Here is an 18,890-nt window from a genome sequence, read left to right as displayed (position 1 = left end):
GAGGAGCGGGAGCTGCACGCGTGCAAGGAGGTACCGGGCCCGGGCTGGCAGGGGCAGAGCCGGGGGCTCGAGCGACCCTGAGGGCAGGGTTTTCCAGGCCCTTGGATCCGGGGGGTGCACCCGACTTCGGCGGCGCCCAGCGCCCAGCATCCCGCTCCGCGGCTGCAGCGGGGCTCAGCCTTGCCCTGCAGGAGAGCGGCTGCCCAGCCTGCCGGGCAGGGAGAGGGGCCTGCTGGCCCCCTCGCCACACCGCAGGTGCCCATCCCACCCGCCGTCTGCCGCGGCAACAGGAGTGCTTTGCGCGGCATCCCTGGGGCTGGCGCCCTGGGCCAGGACTTCACCCGCTGGCTCAGCGGGATGCTCTGCCTCGCTGGTCCAGCCTATGGGGTGAGAGACGGTCTTACAAAAACGCCATGGAAATCCCTGCTGGGATGCTGAGTAGCACTGGGGAGATCTATCAGCGGAGATGTGGTTCCCTGCCCACCCTGCTTCTCACCACGCGTGCACAACTTGCTTGGCGGTCCCCCGTGAAGGAGCAGTGCGAGCGTGGCACTGCTGAAACGGGGGCTATGAATGGGCTCAGAGTAAGGAAAATGCGTATGTGCTTGTCGCAACAGGAAGGAAAGAAAAAGAAATGCCGCGCCGGGCCGGCGAGTGGAGCTTAGTGGGACTGTGTTACTGGACAAGCAGGTCGAGCCAACGTGTTCTCCAGGCAGCAAACGGGCAATTCCTAAGGGAAGGTGGCTGCAAGCCACGTAGTGATGTCAGGAAATGGCAGGCACTGATAAGTCTCAAGTGTTTAGCGTAGCTTCTCTTGGGTAGATGGGAAGAATTGGGGTTTTCATATGATCCCTGTTTTCAAAGAGTAGGATAGCAAATTAACATGGGAAATATGTGTAATTAGACAAAATGATGACCGTTATAATGAAGAAAAAAGGTGGTGAAGAAGAATGCTGAATGCAAGCTGCTACTGGCAATTAGTCGCTTGTGCTTGAGCTTGCGCCTTTCAGAATTGATGGCAGTTTTTCCGTTGGCTTGAGTGACTACTGGATCAAGCCCTTGGATCAAAGGGGGTATACTAGACTTCGGGTGTCTCCTTATCCCGTGTCCTGTTCCCCGACTGCAGTGGTACTTATTCTTGCCCTTAATGAACTCAGTAGAAGGGCTTGCGTGGACTTCAGTGGGATCAAGAGATCCCTTCAGGCTGGAGTGAGTTTCTTCCTTGCTGTTTACTTGTAGCTGTAGTTTGCATTCTCCTTTTCTCCTTGCATTGCATTGCCAAGTAGTATTTACCTTGGCATCTGCCGTCTTCTGTGGCCCTTAAGGATTTCACAGATTTATTTGTGGCAGAGAGATGACTAGCAATATACATTCATCAGAAGGCTTGCAGCTGGAGGTTGCTATTACAAGGTACTGTGTGTCCAACCTTCCCGTTCTGGTCCTTCTCTCACTGCGGGCCAGTAGCAAAGTGTTTGTGACCACACCAGAAGTCTGGACTGGGTCTGTTTTAGCTGGGTGACAGGGTGATTTTTGAAATTTCAGTTTTAAATCAGATTGCATTTTTTTTCACGCTGGTGATAGATAGCTCTGTCCTTGCCATGTGGAAGGAATGGGAGTGCTGGATGTCTTATACCAGTTACCCAACAGGAGCAAGGGCTACAAAGGGTAATAGTTTTGACAAATTACCTAATTTTTTAAAAACAAAATACTAGCTGCAGATGAATGCATCCAGTTAGTAACAATGGAGATACCTAGGTCAGGGGAAGCTGTTCTGTCTTTCACTGGACAGGAGGGATCTTTCTCGTCTCTCTGGATCTCAGCAGCCTTCGGGTCGGAGCTATTGCTCTTGCAGTGCTCAGGTGGGGTGGATTTGTTGCTTGGGGCCTGTCGGGTTGATTGGTTGGTTGGCATGAACTGGCATTGTTCCACTGACTTTGGTTTATGCCACCTGAGACTGGCCCACATTGTCATCCTGATCAGCATCCATGTGTATGCTCTGCTGTCAGCAGTGTGCTCTCGGGGACCAGAGCCAGGATCATCTTTGTTTTTATTGGGCTTCTTCTGTTCTTCCTGCAGGACTAGTCCTTGTGAGGTCTGGGGATGGATGGCTACAGATGATGATATAGTGACCTGGGAGGTTGCCAGCTGGCCTTTGGACAAGAGGGAGACTAAGGCAGGTTTCAGAAGGGATAATAGTTGTCACCAGACCACTTCTGCTTGAGTTTCACGATGTGCGTCTAACAGGTCAATCCCATGCAAACCAGGGAGGGCCGACCCAGTGTTAGCAGCTTGCAGCTACCTCAGGGTTAGCGTTTGCTTAGCAAAGAAGCTTGTACATACTTGGCTTTAAGATTTTTGCTCTCCTGCCTATGAGTGCCTGAGCATTGGATGATCCTAATAAAGCACTGTCAGCTATTATACCTTACAATGCTCAGAAGAGATTTCTGAATCTATGAAAGCTTTTTATACCAAGAAGTCAGCTCCTACCTTTGGTTAGCCTATGGTACCAGTTTCCTGTTGCCCGTTCATTAGACATTTCAAATAAGCTCCCTTATACTTTCTCCCGTGCTGCGCATCACACCTGAGAGGGACTTTCCGTAAACATATGCAAAGCAACTTCGTTGTCGTAATTAGAAATCCCCCGCACTGCGTGTATAAAGCCCCGTCACAAAGAGGCTGTTCCTGTGCTGTAACTGCAGGCTGTTTTTCTTACTAATACCTCCTTAATTTCCTTGTGCTCCGATGTCTGGATCTGTTTCTTATCTTCTATTTAGATTGCAAGCTCTGTAGGGCATGGGTCATCTTGTTCTGCTTGCACTGGTGCCTAGTGCAGTGGAGTCCTTATGCTACAGTAAAAGCTTCTGAAATTCTCTGCCATTCATGCTGCTGCTTTTGAAAACCCATTAGGCTGTGCACAGTAATGGCTGTCTGCTGCGTGCTGACACTGGTGGATCAAAAAACTGCCAAAATGAGCCTTTCTACCTTGTGCTGTTATCAGTGGCCAACTCATCTGGAACCCCACTGGGGAACAAAATTTGCAGTAAGTTCTTGTTGCTGCCATGGAACCGATCCATTTAGAAAATGGGACTAGCGGGCTGCCATAAGAGGTGGTCTTTCTTCTTTTGATTTGAAAAGATCAGTGCCAACACTGAACTAAAGTTGATCAGGAATTTCATGTGGCTGGAGTGCTGCTCTTGCATTTTGTTTCCTGAATTGATTACAGATTTCATGCTTGGGTATCTTATCTCTGATGGCAGCATTTCATGCCTGACTGGAATAAGAAATCTCTGTTTGTGTTCTTGCCTCTTCAGTACCCAGGCAGGCATGGAGATTATGCTTAGTATTTTTGCCCTCTTATGTGCCGATACTGTGGCGTGCCGTTCTTTGCATGGGGTTTCACCATATGCGGCATTCTCGTCTGCCTGCCTGTCCCTATGGAATTACTGAGTCATTTTGTTTCCCATGTGTGCTGGTCACTTTTTGTTCAGAAAATGGATAGGGCTTGTCGTTTCAAATTCATCTTCCAGCTTTGTCTTCCAGCTTTCATCTTCCTTGCTTTCTGTGTTTACATGTAGTCTTGAAAGCATGGATACTACCTGAAGACCTTAACTGGGTTTGCATTTTGTGTTTAATGACTGCTTTGGCACTTGCTTTCTCATGGAAGTCATTATACAAATCATCACACCAAGGTTTTGAAATACAGCTTCCAAAGGTGTGATGGTTCGGTTATTTTTGCCTGCTCCCGTAACCATGTGTTGCCAGACTTTAATATTAGACTTTAGGTAGAGGCACTGGATTCATAATGCTTGAACAAGAATAGTTTGTTCTCTGAAGAGAGCAAACAGTGATTTGCAATTTCGAGTATGGAACAAAGCACAATGAAACCGAAAACAGCCAGCATTTCAATTTTTGAGCTGAGGGTAGCTGTGCTTTGGCTTGCCATGATCATCTTTCAGAAGGATTGCCCCCAAGCCAGATAGGCTTGCATTAATTCAGATCTAAATCTTTCCAGAAATGGGGTTTTTTGCTTGCCCCAGTGCCATTCTGCTTTGTCCTCAAGCATTTTAAGCTGAGTGGGGCACTCGCAAGTGACAAGTCGGAGCTGAATTTTCTAGCTCTGTTAGTGTGGTGCACCAAGTCAGGCTTGCTAAAACCTGTTGGCTTGCCTTAAAGAAGGAGAATGACCTTTCCATTTGGAAGTTTAGATAGGATCTCCTCAGCTTTTCTCAAGGTGCAACATTTGCATTTGACAGCCATATTCTAACCCCCTAATTAGTCCTGTAATCCAAATCCAGAGCCTGTTGGGATTTGTTGCAGTGGCCGTACTCTAAATACAGTTGATTTTTGTGTCTAAATTCACTCCAAAATGCCTAATATTAGCTTCTAGTCAGGCTGAGCTCTTGTTCTAGGTCTTAATACAACTTCAGATTGTCCATGTGCTCCTGACGGCATTCTTGAATTCTTTAGCAGTATGAGGGTGTAGGTTGTAGCAGTGTTGGTCTAAGGACACAGGCAGACAAGGTTCTTTGGGTGAATCTGATACCTTTTATTAGACCACCTTAAATAGTTGGAAAACGATTATTAAATAAACTTTCAGGTTCAAAAGCCCTTCGTGAGGCTGGGGAAGTTTCTGCAGTTGGTGTGTGCTCTTCCTGGGTGGAATGAAAAGTAAAGAAGCCGGAGGCTGGGCCGGTATGCATACAAGACAGGCAGTCAGTCAATCTACATACCGGCCCAGCCTCCGGCTTCTTTACTTTTCATTCCACCCAGGAAGAGCACACACCAACTGCAGAAACTTCCTTAGCCTGACGAAGGGCTTTTGAACCCGAAAGCTTGCTTAATAATTGTTTTCCAACTATTTAAGTTGGTCTAATAAAAGGTATCGGATTCACCCAAAGAACCTTCTCCTAGCAGTATGATGCATCTTCAGTCCATTAAATACCTTTTGTAGACTCTTAGTGAATATTGTATTTTTTTTTACAGGCAAGTTGTGTGCCCATTTAATCATTTGTTTTGCGGATTTCTGCTCAGTCCAAGCTTAGGAGGATTGTTTTCCTTTATTCTAAACTTTTTACTAAATGGTGTATTGCTGAAGACATGTCAAGATGGCTTATCTCATGGGCTCCTTCTGTTTCTATTACCTGAAACAATTCTTGGGCTATCACTAATAGTTTAGATTATATCAGCTGTGGTCATGTTGCTCACAGTTGCATTGATCTGTGCTCTGGTATCTTATCTCAAAAGTCTCATTCTCTTGCTCTAAATTCCCGGTGTCACAGAACCTGGATTATACATTAACAGGCTCAAGTCACCTCCCTGGCTCCTTGCTAACTCTGCTTCGAGACCAAGGGATTCTACTGGCTGACACCTTTCCAGACGGAGGAGTTTTACTGAAAAGGACAGTTCTTGTCAAGGTTTCATTTTACCACTGCTAGAATGTGGTAAAATAAGAATAAATTTCTTCTGGCCACAGCGATTGATAGAGATCATTGTAGCAAAAGGGTGGTGATATTCTCTTGCTTTTATTGGAGTTTGGAAAGAACAACTTGGTATTTTTAGATGTTTAATTTGTGCGAGGAAGGATTATAGCTGTGGCCCAAATTGGTCCCTAGTGCTGTACCATTGACTTGAAACAAGAGGATTTTTTTGGTAGTGTTTTTTCTTGAACCATCTGTATAGTTGGGAGAGAAATTTTATGAGCTCTCAGGCACAAAGTGCCTTTCTCAGGTCTGGGAGAAAAGGAGCTAAGCTAAATAACAGAAAACAAGAGAACAGCGATGTTTGTGTTCAACTCTATGTAAATAGAAGCCATCACTTTGTACCTGAAAGCTTGCTAAGAAGAATTTTTGAGTTGGTCTAATAAAATATATTGGATTTACCCAAAATAACCTTGTCAGCCATCAGTTATAAACTTGAACATGGGTGTGAAATAAGAACAAGAAGTGATCAGAAGTAACTTCAAAAGGAGGGAAATGCAGTGAGTGAATATCCTAATTATGAAAAGAGCAAGACAATGCGGAAGGGAAAAGGGTTGCTTATTACCTGTGGAATGCAAAGAGTTGAATAGAAATAGCAGGTTGATTGTAACGAGTCCCATGACCATTATGTGCCTTTACTCCACTGGTTTTAGTGTCCAGTAAGGTTATGAATTTTTGTTCCCAGGCCCTTCAGCGGCTGTTTGTCACTTCAGTCACTTAATTTGCAAGCCTCTGGCTGCTCTGAAGTTGGACAGCCCTGTTTAAGAGTTCAGGTGGGGAATTTGGGTTGTAAATGTGTCTCCCATAAAACGCAGCCCTTTTACTTTGCTATCGGGCCCCAACTTTGGCCCTTGTGTCTCGTTTTGGTATGTAACCCAAGGAGACTTGCACATGGAACAGCTGCTCCCAGCGTGTGCTGCACCCAGCTGCTGGAGGCTGAAACAGCGGCAGCTCCCGCATCCCAGCATGTTGGCCAGCAACAGCGGGTCTGCTGCCATCCGATCTACTTGGGTAAGAGGAGGCTGAGTGCAGAGTCCCCAAGTCTGCTGTAGGGGGACCAGCACTCGGGCTTTCATGTCCATGCCACTAAGACTCCCATTTACTGCAGTGAGTCTGGGGGCTTGGTCCCTTAGAATCTGAGCTGGTGTAAGCTATGCCCAGGGTGATAATAGATGTGAATTGTCTAGTCCCATACACTTACTTAATGCTTGCTGTTGTGTTCAGCAAGCCAATTGCTGAAGTGCAAGGTAGGGAAGTGTTGGAAAGCTAAGGAGCTAGATTGGATATGATCCTTTGAAGGACTGTTGGAGGCTCTTCTGAATTCAGAAGTGCTTGGATAGCATACCAGAGCATAGGGACTCTTATCAAGGGAGAAGTGACACATCACTGGATCAACAAATGGCTTTGGCAGCAGTATTTTGGGTGTGTTAGGATGGCAGTATCCACCTAAGCATTTGAAGGAGGAGTGTGTTGGTGCAGTCAAGATGGGAGGCTAGCAGGGTCTGACCATGACATTGCATTTGGACCTTTGGGATGGAAAAGTAGTATCAGGCTTGATGGATAAGGCCTTCCAGTTGCTACCGAGAAGAGGGAGTAAAGCAGAGAAGTGGCAGTAAGGGTTGTCAATGACCTGGATGTGGAGTGCAGGGGTGAAGCCGCGATGAGCCTGCAGGATGTCTGTGGATGCCACAGAGGTTTCAAGAGGGAAAAAGAAAGGCCCAACTTTTGGGTAGGGTGGGAAGGGCGAGGATTCAGTCAATGATTGTAGTTGCCCAAGCATGGGACCTCTCTGTTCAAACTGAGCACATAGAGGCTTGGATCAATCTTCCAATTGCCACAAACTCCTTTGTTTTGTTAATTAACCTAACCTCCATCACTGCTGCTTTGCAATCACTGCTGTGAAACTTAATGAGTTCTAAAAATTCAATGAGCTCAAATTGCAGGAGGGGGATCTTCCTCAGAGAGCTCATGAAACAGAATGCCAGGCTGTTCTGAATAGGCGTCCTGTCCTAGGTGGATCTCTGATCAACACATCCTTGTCTGACGCTGGCTTGAAGAATAAGGGGAGAGCCTAGTAAGCAGTGGCCACGCTGGTAAAAGTGGGGTTCAGCTTTGTAGAACCAGCCCTTCCTTTCACAGCAGGGCTGATCCTGGGATGGCTCCACTTGTTGCAGGTGGAGTGGAGTAACTGGCACATATGCAGTATGCACATACTTTCCATGGACTTAGCTCGCTGGTATGGGTTTTCCCTCAGTACGAGTGTGTCAGCCTATTCATGACCATTGAGCCATGGAAGTGTAGGGGCCTAACTGGGCATTTGTGCACCCTGGACAGTCGCTGTGTATGGGGCAGAGGGGCAGCATCTGTGGCTGCTGAGTTAGTGACTGGAACTGGTGCCCTGGATGCCCCCCTGCATTATGCTACTGTGACCATGTATGTACTGTGTTGGCAGATCTGGGCAGCTGCCCTCTGTCTGGGCTGCAGATGGCACAGATAGTGAGGAGGGTGAGTGGATGCTAACATTGTGTAATGGGCGCTGAGCCACCTGCATGGAGATCTGGATGATGGGCCAGAAGAACCTGATTCATAGCCTGACTCACTTGTTAAAGTCTGGCTCGTGGGAGCAGTGAGTTAACCTATCATGGGCTGAGCAGGTTCTGGTAGGACTGAGGCACAGGTGCAGTGACCCTCTGCAGAAGGCTTGCCTATCCAGATGATTTCTTGCTTACAATGCTGGTCACACATGCAATACTGAGATGCTGCTTACAGAGGAAATGGGCCAAAGTGTGCAGTCCTCCACCTTGCCTCAATCAGGATTTCCTTCCCTCCTTACGCTATACCTGGCAGCTCCGTATTGTGCTATACTGTCTGCAAAGGTAGACTCAGGTCCCACCTTCATCCCAAGAGCTCTCTATTGTCAGCCTGAGCAAATCCACTACTTTTCTTTACCACCCCAGTGGCTGTCCACTCCACAGCTGCAAATCTCTGTAAATAAAATGCAGCCTCATCAGGCCGCAATGTTCAGAGTCAGAACAGGTGCAATCTCTTAGTTTTGCTTGCGCTAGAATATTGTTCTGACTTTCTTTTGCATGAACAAGTTGGGAGGGATTTATTTCCTGCTCTTTCTGCTAGGCAAGGGCTGACTTGCATCTTTATTGGGGCAACATAACTCCTGCACCTGTCTCCCAGGTCAGCTGTCTGTTCTTGGTGCAGTACATAAATGAATATATTAATCTGGAATGTGTGTACAGTACAGTCCCTTTGAAGCAGGGTGGGTGGGGTGTGTGTCACTCGGTGCTGTTTCCAGTAATAGTTATTTCTTCAGCACAGGGATGCTGGATTTAATTTTGGGTCCTCTTTAGGAAGATCCCCCCACCTTCCCTGGGGTGTGGTAAGAAAGAGCAGTTCCTGTGTAGAGGTATGGAAGCAGAGGGACTCCAACAGGCAGCTACGTGTGGGGGTGCATTAAGGGGAGGCACACAGGTCTACCCCAACTCATCAGTGCTGCTGGTCATTAAATGCCCACCGCGTATTTGGCCCTGCCCACTGTGGCAGTGGGATTATTTATTCCGTGTGGCTCGTCTCCACTGTTTGTCACATCTTTATCCCTGTCACATCTTGCTAACTTAGATTTCTCTGGAACCCAGGCCCAAGGGAATTAGGTCTTTGCTTTTTCTGGCAGCAAGATCAAGCTCTTTAAAGACTTGATGCCACTCAATAGTGCAAAACTGGGGAATGAGGGTACGCTGGGGTTGTATCCTTCCCATCCTGGTATGTGTGTGTAAGCAATGGACAATACCAGCTCTTAATTTTCACTTGTTTTTTGACTACAGAAAAATAAGAAGAGCAATTCTTCTGTGGCAAAATGCTCAGAATGGTTTCACCACTATGGATTCCAATTTGAAATCTCTGGGTTGGTCTTGTGAATCTTGTTTGGACACCTAACCGTGCTAGCATTGCCTGACACCCCATGGTACCTTGGCTGAGAATCGCTATCCTAGATGAAAGGAAGGGTGGATAAACAGCTAAGGCCATGCTACTTTGTATGGGACATTTACCTTCAAGCCCTTCCAAGACTGCCAGTGGCACCTTGCAAGGACAGGTTCAGAGAGTACTTGTATAGTGGGGCAGACAGCATTACCTTTCTTCCCAGAGGTGTCTGAAGATATAAATACAATAAAACACAGGAGGAGCTTGGCTGTCACAGGAACAGAGACCTGATCAACACCATAGACAAGCATTGCATGCTTATGGAGCATGCGTTAAGCAGGAGCTAGGCTTGGTTTTCTCTTGCAAATCCAGGGAAAGGTGAGTCCATGCAATGTTGCTCTGGACTGCAGTTGAACTTTGGCCGATGGATATTTTTGGGGTCCTATGAGTATTTTTCATCATAGAGAGCTGTCTTCTACAGGCTGTGTCCCAGTTCTACCCCCCTCTCTCCCACCATCCCCCATATTTTCCCAACAACGTGTCCTGGGTGCTGTTAACCCTTACCACTCTGGCATGTTCACTCCGGCAATGTTTTTCATCCATGAGAAACCTCTCACTTCATGGGAGGGGGTGTGAAAGGGGCGGCTTCTCTGCCAAGAGGGGAGCAGCTAAAATTCTGGAAAAACTTGGGTCTATTTGGTCATCTTTCTCTGCCCCAAGTCACCCTGCCACTCCTGCCCTGCTGACAATAGGCGCTCAGATGGCCTCAGTACCAGGGCCAGGGCGCTCTTGCACAGAATCTAGCAGCAAATTCAGAGAGGATGGCTGTTGGGGCAATAGGAGGAGTTGGAGAAGAGGCTTGCTGCCTAATGGAGGGGATACAGGTTGTGCCTGTGTTGAGTTGGGAGTCAGAAGCTGCCCAGCTGCTTCTTTGAAGGACAGCTTCCCCTGCTGTTGCACCTGCTGTGGTGCCAGGTGTATTTGCACTCTGAGAGCCCTGTTAGCCAAGCCGTCTGCCCTCGCATCCCTTTTGCTACCCCTGTTTCTACGCTTCTTATGCTGATAGCAGTGGCTGTAGGAAGGCAGGATATTTCTGTCGGTTAGTTCACACTCGCCACGCACTGGACCCAGACTTTTCAGGGTTGGAAAAAATCTGCTTGCCTGTTGCGAGCAGCGGCTGTTCACACGTGCCATCAGTTTCTGTAGATGCTCAGCTTGGTGTTTTTGTAAAAGATTTAGCAAAGATGAATATCTAAACCTGCGCCACTCATAAAACTTCAGTACTATCTCCTGGAGTCGACAGACAGCACCACAGCCTCTGAGCCATTGGAAAGGCCAGCCAGAATTCACTGATGTTCATAATGCAGTGGGGGCAGAAGCGGTGATGTGGACAAGGACTAGGTGCAGTTCACTCTGCTTCTGCTTGGGGAAAAGCCCCAGCAGCAGGAAAGCGCTGCAGCGAGGCAGGGGGGGGAACGAAGTGGTTTTTTGAAAGAAAGACAGGGAGGGGTGGAATAGCAGAGGCAGCTTCCTTTTCTCGCATGGCTTCTACAAGTCTATACCTTGCTCAAAGATGGACAAACCAGCCTGCACATGCTTTCATCCATCTGGCACCTAATTACTATTGTGCGGCTTATACAATCCAGCACATCCGTTTGGTACCCCTGAGGTTCCTTCACGAATAGGGAAGAGATCCCAGGAGTGTGCTTGCAGCTTGTGTATGTGATTCCAGCAACAGTAGTTCAGCTGGAGCATAAGCTCTTTGGGGCAAAGACAATCGTCTTTCTCTGCATTGTTTAGCATAATGGGGCTCTGATCCTCTGATAGGGCTCTTAGGCTCATTACAGTGACACCTAATAGATGATGTCTGATCTTTTAATAGCTCATCCTCTGCAGAGTTGGCTTGACAGAAGTGCAGAAACCTTGTGCTTTTCAGCTTTACAAGTCATTACAAGGAAGCAGGATCATTTTAACCTAAACCGGATAAAACTTGTCATGTCAACCTGCTGTGGCAAATGTGAGTCTCATTTTGGATGAGTGTAGTATAAAATGTCCAAGTATGGGATCATTTCCAGGGTGCAAGTGGTTCGAGGGACTCTGCCCATCGAAAGGGGAACTCTCCTTAGTTGCCTGCTTGAGAGTCCAAAGCTGATGTTGCTCTCCAAGAATAGGAAAGCAAAGAATGGAAACTGCACCAAGTAGGGGTGCACTGATAGAGATTCTGGGGTCCAAAACTGATAGACGATTTTTTAAGGAGGCATATCAGCTGATACAGCTGTGTGCAGCTGGTAAGTCTTATGGTGGAAGGAGAGGGGGGAGGGATGTGGGGGGACAGATCAACACTCCCTATAGTGAGGGAGGGAGTGGGGCTGGTGCTGCAGCAGCCACCGCCTAGCTGGGGCAGGGCAGGGTGTGGGATGGAGCCGCAGCTCTTCTGGGGCGTGCAGGGGTGCTTCCTAGTGCTGCAAGCATCCTGGGAGGGCATGAGCGGGGGGAGCATGTGCCCCTGGATCTGCACGGGGTGAAGGCGGGACGGGCTGCAGTTGCGGGTTGGGGCTGCACCAGGCTCTTCCGAGTGGGGACTGGGCTGTGCTGCACTTGAGATGAGTGGTGGTAGTGGCACTGGGAGTGGGGTTATGGGGGGGGCTGCAGCCCCCCCAGAACTCGCCATAGCTCCCCCACATCCCGTTCCAGCACCACTGCCACCTGCCCCAATTGTATCCTCAGCCCAAACCCCTCCCTCCCCCCACATGCCAGGAAGAGCCTGGCCCCAGCCCACCCTGCCTGCGCCCCACACATCTGGGGGCACCCCCCCCCCGTGCCCTCCCAAGGTGTGTGCAGTGGCAGGAACTGCCCCCTCACCCCGTGCCCCCTGGATGAGCCGTGGCTTTGTATCCACATGGCAAAATGAAGGTGAGAGCCATCAGGAGACCTCAGAACCCCTGCCTTCCTGCTCTGAGCTGTCACCATTAGGTAAAACTTTCTTATTCAGTGGCTAGTCAGAAGGAGGTTTGGGTTCACTACCTTAAGCTTTTGTGTCATATACCTCAAGGGCCAGAGTCATATACTGGGGACACTTCTCCCTACCTCACAATGGGTGCCAGATACGGAGGGGGATACGAGGAAAAGTGATAAAGCTTGTACAGTAAAAAGGTCAGGCTAGAAATCAGCTAACACTTTAATAGTGAAGTTATCTAACTATTGGAGCAACTTGCTAAGGGATGTGGCGGATTCTCCGTCTCTTGGAGGCTCTCTATTAAGACCGGGTCTCTTAAAACATCTGTCGTTGCTCAGGCAGGTTTAGGATTGCTGCAGAAATTGCTGAGTAAAGTACCCCAGCTTGTGCTATGCAGGAGCTTGGACAGCATCATCACAATTTTTACTTTTGCCTAAACCTCCGTGGAGAAGATGCACACGCTTGATGCATCTTTCTTCACCGTTCCACGTGTACACTGCTCAAAAGGGAAATGTGTGCATTTTTGTATCAGCTGTGATCTTTGGAGCAGTGTGACAGAAATCTCTGCAAGTCAGACCATCTTTCTCTAAGGCCTTCTCTTCTGCTTTTCCTCCCACCCACTCCCTCTAGCTTTGAGCTGTTATGAAACATCAAAGGGTTGCTGTGCTTTCCCCCGACCTCCAACCTGAAAAAAAAAATGTGTGCGCTTGCGTGCACGCACATGCTGTCTTCTTCACCTGTCTGGGAGCATTTTGAAATAGAAGTGATGATGTTTGTGTCTTTTGTTGCTTTGTCTGGAACTGCTTTAAAGTGTTTGGAAGCCCCCTGACTGCACAGCCCTTAGTAACAAAAATGCAATGTGCTGCTCTTCTCTGCGTGCACGCCTGTTAATGAAGCATTAAAATTGCACTGTGAGCATAAAAGTTGGAGAATGAAAAAGTTTGCCCTGGGGGAAAAAAAAAACAATTTTAGCTCAATCACCTTTCAAGTGTGTATATTTGTAGCATGCAATTAAATGCAAAATTTACCGTGTGCATGATCTTGCTGTGCACGATGAAAGGTTTGTCATGTGTATGATCTGTCTGGAGGACCCCAGAGGATATCCCCCTGCAGTCCATCCTGCCCATGCATTGGGGCATGGCCTCTGTTATTCCAAAGCTGAAAAGCACAATGCTGGGGGAAAGAAATAAAGCTTGCTATCAGATTGACCACCATTAGGACTTGGAATGGATGAGTTAGTGCTGCCAGTTTTTCCCCCTAGCTTATCATTTTTGGGGTGGGGTTTGGTTGAGGGAGGACCGGTTTAGCAGAGACAGTAGCAGAGATCTGGAATGATAGGGAGAGTGAAGCTGGAGAAGAGGCCTTGGGAGATGCTGGGAGTAAACAGCTGGTCAGCACAGGGGACAATGTTTAGAAAAGGGGTGCTCAGTCTCTCTGTCCCCATGGGCTGGATGAGTGCTGTGGGGGTGGATCCATGGGGCGGATCCATGGGCCAGATCCAGCAAGAGCGTCAGTGCATGCAGTGGACTGTGGATGTGATCTAGAGTCCCGTGGGGTCCCACTAACCAGATCTGGCCACACAGCGCCTGTAAGCTGGTGCAGTCTGGCATACATGGGGCTCCCCGCGGGTCTGGAAGTTTGGCAATGGGGAGCAATGACGGCATTAATTGCCATGGCTCACGGCTCTTTGGACTGCATCAACAGGAGCATTAGGAGTTGAGGCTTGGGAGGTGGTAGTGCACCTCCTTGGCACTGGTTAGGCCTCATCTAGAGCAGGGCTATCCAGTTGGCAGTCTGTGGGGTACATGTGGGCTGCTAGGGTTTAATTGGCAGCCCAAGGGCTGCCTTCCAGCCACCATTCCTCCCCTTGCTCCTGCTGCTGCTGCGGAGGTGGCCAGAGTTTCCAGGCTCCTCCTTCCTCTGGCTTCTGCTCCCATCGGTGGGACAGCACAGCAGGAGGGGTCCAGACTGTCCACACTGTGCACATGGCTGGGAGAAGAGCTGGGCTGCACACAGCTGGGAGAGGGGCTGGGCTGCCTATGCAGCATGGGGAGCCAGGCATGTGGTGGGTGCTAAGGGAAGGGTTGTTCGCATGGCAGAAGGACCCCAGGAGGCCATAGCTGGCATGTCGCACGCAGCGTACAACTTCAAGACATTGGTTCTCTCTTGCTGTCTGCAGCACAAGAAACAGTATTCTTCCTCTCCTTTTGGCAGCCCTTCAGATAAGACTGCTACTGTGTCCTCACATGTGTTTACACCCCGGCCCAGATTAGTGTCACCTACAAATATGCCTAGGAAATTCTCTATTCCAGCATCCAAATTGTTAATAAACACATTGAACAATGCCTGGCCCAGGACCGTTCATTTTGGGATTCCCCTGGAAAACTCCTGCCGTACCAGTGTGGATTGATTTGACCCGTTGGTTAGGGCCTTGCTCAGGAAGCAGAAGTCCCAGGTTCTAGGTTACCCCTGGTGCAGATGAGGTTTGAACTTGCATCTCTCCAGCTTCCCAGCATAGTTGTGCTAGCTGCCATTCTGTGCTGGGCATTAGTGAATCCCTTCTCCAGCCTCTGCACATTGCATATACTAGTCTTTCTGTAAAACAGATGAAGAGCATTAGGGAAATCTCTGCTCCATTAGGAATAGGAGTTTAGGCTAGAACCCAGGTCCCTACTCGGCATCATCTCTGACATTTGTCTTTGGGAGGGGAGGAGGAATGGTGATTTTATGGTACTGTATGTTTGAAATGGCCAGAGAGTGGCCTAGAAAGCAGTAGGCAACCTTTTGTGGTTGCAAGCTGCATTGACCCACCTCAGGTCGGAGGCAGGCAGGAGGTAGGACCTCCCTGCAGCTGGTGCTTCTCCCTGCGGTGGCTCAGCAGGAGTGCCTGCATCTGCAGTCTTCTGCCACCGAATGCTGGTCAGTCTGTGCACTGGATCCAACGGCTCCATGGGCCACAAGTTGCCAACCCCTGGCCTGGAACGCTGAGCAAATATTCCTGCCCCACTGATTCAATAAAAACATGTAACTATAAAACAGGACTTATAAATATGCAAGTAGTGCTAATATAGAACAAGCAGAGAATGGAATTGCATCAAAGCTGCTCCGCGGTGCTCAGAACTTGCTTCCAGTTATCTTCAGCATCCTCAGTAACGGAGGGAAGGGCACCTTTTTAATTTACAAAAAAAAATCAAAAATCAAATGTTTTCATTTAAAGGAATTTTCTGTGTCGTCTCCATGGATAAAAACCCTCAGCAAGACTGACAAACTACAAGTGTTATGTGTTCACCTTATATGTACCTTCGTGTTCACAAACATCTACGTTATAGGTAATAGCTAGAAGCCCTGTTTATAGGCCAAGACCCTTGCCTTACTCTAGTGCTAGGTGCTGTACAAATGTAGAACGCTGAGACCATGCCCCAAGCAGGTTGGAGTAACTTCTCATAAACGGTCAAGAAATAGGACTGAAAACTTTGCCGTCTATGGTCTAGATCTTATTTACCTAATATCAGACCAGTGGGGAAAGAAAAGGTCAACAGGATTTAGCGTTAACATTGCTAAATCCTCTGGGCATTTGCTCATCACTTATTGAAATTAAATGTTCTGCTGGTCTACTTTGTCATAAGCATTGCTGTAATTCATGCAGAAACACCCCTTCTCTCTCTGCTTCAAGAGTATTAGCTTTCAAGGTAGTTTGCGGTGGCGCGGAAAACAAGCCTAGGGAACAGATGTTCTTCCATATGTATATACTGAATGTGATCAGTGATGAGGTGAAGCTGCCTGGGATGTTAATGTGGCTGGTTTTCCCCTGAAGCAGGGGACCCTTATCTGTGCTATGCATGTCCATCCCAAGATATCGTAGCTGGTTTACGTCGGCTTTTATGAAAATGTCTTTTTAAAAGGTGTTTTTCTTTTTCACGCAAACGTGTGGCTTGACACCTTGAGGCGTAACGCTGCTGTTAATCATGGGAGCTGCACACACCATTCAAGGGCAGGGGAGAGCCAGGAGTCCAAGGTCTTCCATGCTGTTCTCCTGCCCTTGAGCGGGGAGAGGGAAACCTAAATGTAATCGTTTCACCTGAGGGCCTGTTTAATTGGAATTGAGCTGCAGACCTCCCTGCTGAGACAAATGACAGCTGTTAGCGCATTAAGTAACACGATTAATGGAAGGCACTCAGCATGGTGATGAGAGCAGTATAAGAACCTGGGGAGAATAGAAATATCATGATTTCTCTGTTTCCTGTAGGGAAACTGAGGCACAGACAGAAGGGACTTGCTTAGGGTCACACTCCAAGTTAGCCTTACGGGCAGAAACAGAAGCCAGGCATCTCGACCTGTAATATCCCCGCCACCCCTTTGCCCCACTGATGCATTTTTCTCCCTCGCATCAGTCATGGGAGGTGCTGGAAGGCTCTGAGCAAACAAACTCCTGAGCTATCCAGACATCTTGCTCCAGGATGTGTAAATATTGTCCAGTTGTGCATGATACAGTAAGCAAACACTGCAAGCAGCAGTTCAGCTTAAATGTATGGCGTCACTGCCTCCTAATTGCTTATACTTTCTTAGGCAGAACTCCATGTCCGGGTTTGCGGAGGAACCTGTTTAATGAACAATGCTCATTGTCACACACATGTGCAAGTCCTGCCAAGATAAACACTGCTCTCCTAACAGCAGGGAGACTGCCCCAGCCACTTGCATACACTTCACAAGTTATTAAAGGATCTCTGTCCAGTTACATTACAACCTGGGTTTTAAATTAAATTGTATGGCACCAAAGGGCAATCAAAAATGCTTTTTGCATGAAGTCTGCAGAAACGTGGCTCTCTTCTCTGTGTGTGAGCAACCCATAGGGAGAATTTTTTTTTTTAATTTCAGGCCCTGATCAGTGCTTTGTAGCCAGAGTTGTCCATTACATTAAAAATATAATCCCAGCTCCAGAGTGTGAGCAGAGAGATAAATGGATGCAATGTAACAATGAGGGGAAATCACATAGTTACAAGTGAAACTATTAGGAACTGTGCAACTCGCTCCCTGTTTCCTTGGACTCCTCTGCCTCTTTCAACCTAAAAGACCCAACAGATTACAAATTCTGGAGGCAGGGACCATCTTGTGTGGTTGCAAACTGGGTTGCCTGCAATAAATGATTGATAAATGGGGTCCCCTATTCCAGAGGCAGGCAGTTATTTTGGGCAGAGGGCTGCTTTCTGAGTTTTGGCAAGCCATCGAGGGCCACATGACAGGCAGCCAGGGGCAGATAAATATTAATTCCCTAAATTTTTTAGGGACCCCACGGGCCAGATAGAATGGCCCTGGTGGGCTGCGTTTTGCCCACCCCTGCCCTATTCCTATTTTTTCCAGTCTTCAGGGAAAAAGCCAAGAATTCAGCCCCTCTTCCCACCTCCCCAAGACCTGCATCTGTGGAGATGTGCTTGTTCTCTGACATCCTGGTCAGTAGGATATAGTAGAGTGAATCCAGTCATGGGCACCCTTTCTAATGAGCTTTCCACAATTTGGTTGAGCTTCAAGTTTGCAGAGCAGCATAATCAGCGTAACTCAGCTGTGACATGACAGCAACTGGCTGAAATTATTTAATTAAAAAAAATAACCCCACTAAGTGGAAATGTGCAATCCAGTAGGTCGATACTGGCATCCTCAATAAACACTTTGAGTAGCTCTCTGTTGAGGAGCTCCAGTGAGGAGCATGGTAAAATGAAGAGATTTTCCAGGCCAGCTGGTCTGTACCTTGCAAGGTTTTTACACGGGCTCAATCTTGATGCATGGGGCATTTATAATGGGAGGAACAAGTGGTGTCTTGCTAAGGAGCCGTCTTTGCAACCAGATCCTCAAGATCAGACTTTTTCAAAGGGAAGGTTTCCGATTGCCATAACTGGGGCCAGATCTTCAGTAAGCTCAGCTTCAACTTTGAGACACCCAGCAAAGACTGATTTCTCAAAGAAGCATATTCAATGTGCTGAACTCTTCTGAAGAACTGACCTTGGTTGCGTGAGTGCTGATCCTGCTTGGAAGTGATGGGCTTAATCCAAGGCCCTACTACCTGTTGTTAGCACCTGGGTAATTGTCTGACCCTTTCTTTCTCCCTCTGGCCCCTCGTTGCCTGAGATGAGGTTGCCTTGCGCTAAACTAATCATTCTGGTTTTGTCCAGGAGTGTCCGTTCAAGTGCCTGGGCTTGATCCTGACCTTTCAACAAGTAGTTTCAACAAGGTTGTGCTCTTTTGTTGAGAAAGTAGAAGTGGAACTGCCCCTGCTTTACTCTGAGGATCAGATGCTGACCCCACTTGTGCAGACCAGTCATCCATTAGTTTTGCTGCCACTCTGGCAAGCAGAGGCCCTTCAAAAACATTGTCTTGTTCCACATCGGCACTTCCAGTGCTGGCCCCTTTTCCTCCCTCCATCCAGACTGCCTATGCTCAAGCAAATCTGCCTTGCTGATACCACTTAATAAAAGCAAAGGGGTCCTAATTGCTTTGATTTGTGCCCCTGCTGGCACAAGATAACATGCGTGTGA

The 18,890-nt window shown here is 48.0% G+C and overlaps 1 protein-coding gene across 4 annotated transcripts in view; it reads left to right on the top strand.

Annotated features, from left to right (window-relative positions):
* Positions 1-6: 6 nt before the first annotated feature.
* The window catches only part of KIAA1324 (KIAA1324 ortholog), a 62,662-nt gene continuing 43,778 nt past the window's right edge, over positions 7-18,890 (top strand). For 2 of the 4 annotated variants that reach the window (XM_019546297.1, XM_019546296.1), the window contains exon 1: positions 7-30. The gene's annotated coding sequence lies outside the window, so the exon portion shown is untranslated. Of the gene's footprint in view, positions 31-11,284; positions 11,425-18,890 lie in introns of those variants that run through there. The other 2 variants (XM_019546293.1, XM_019546294.1) reach the window with 2 other exon arrangements.

Source organism: Crocodylus porosus, unplaced genomic scaffold (genome assembly GCF_001723895.1).
Source record: "Crocodylus porosus isolate Cpor-Errol unplaced genomic scaffold, CroPor_comp1, whole genome shotgun sequence".
NCBI classification, from domain to species: domain Eukaryota; kingdom Metazoa; phylum Chordata; order Crocodylia; family Crocodylidae; genus Crocodylus; species Crocodylus porosus.
Note: the sequence above shows the minus strand (reverse complement) of the source record. Positions and strands in the feature narration are given on the sequence as shown.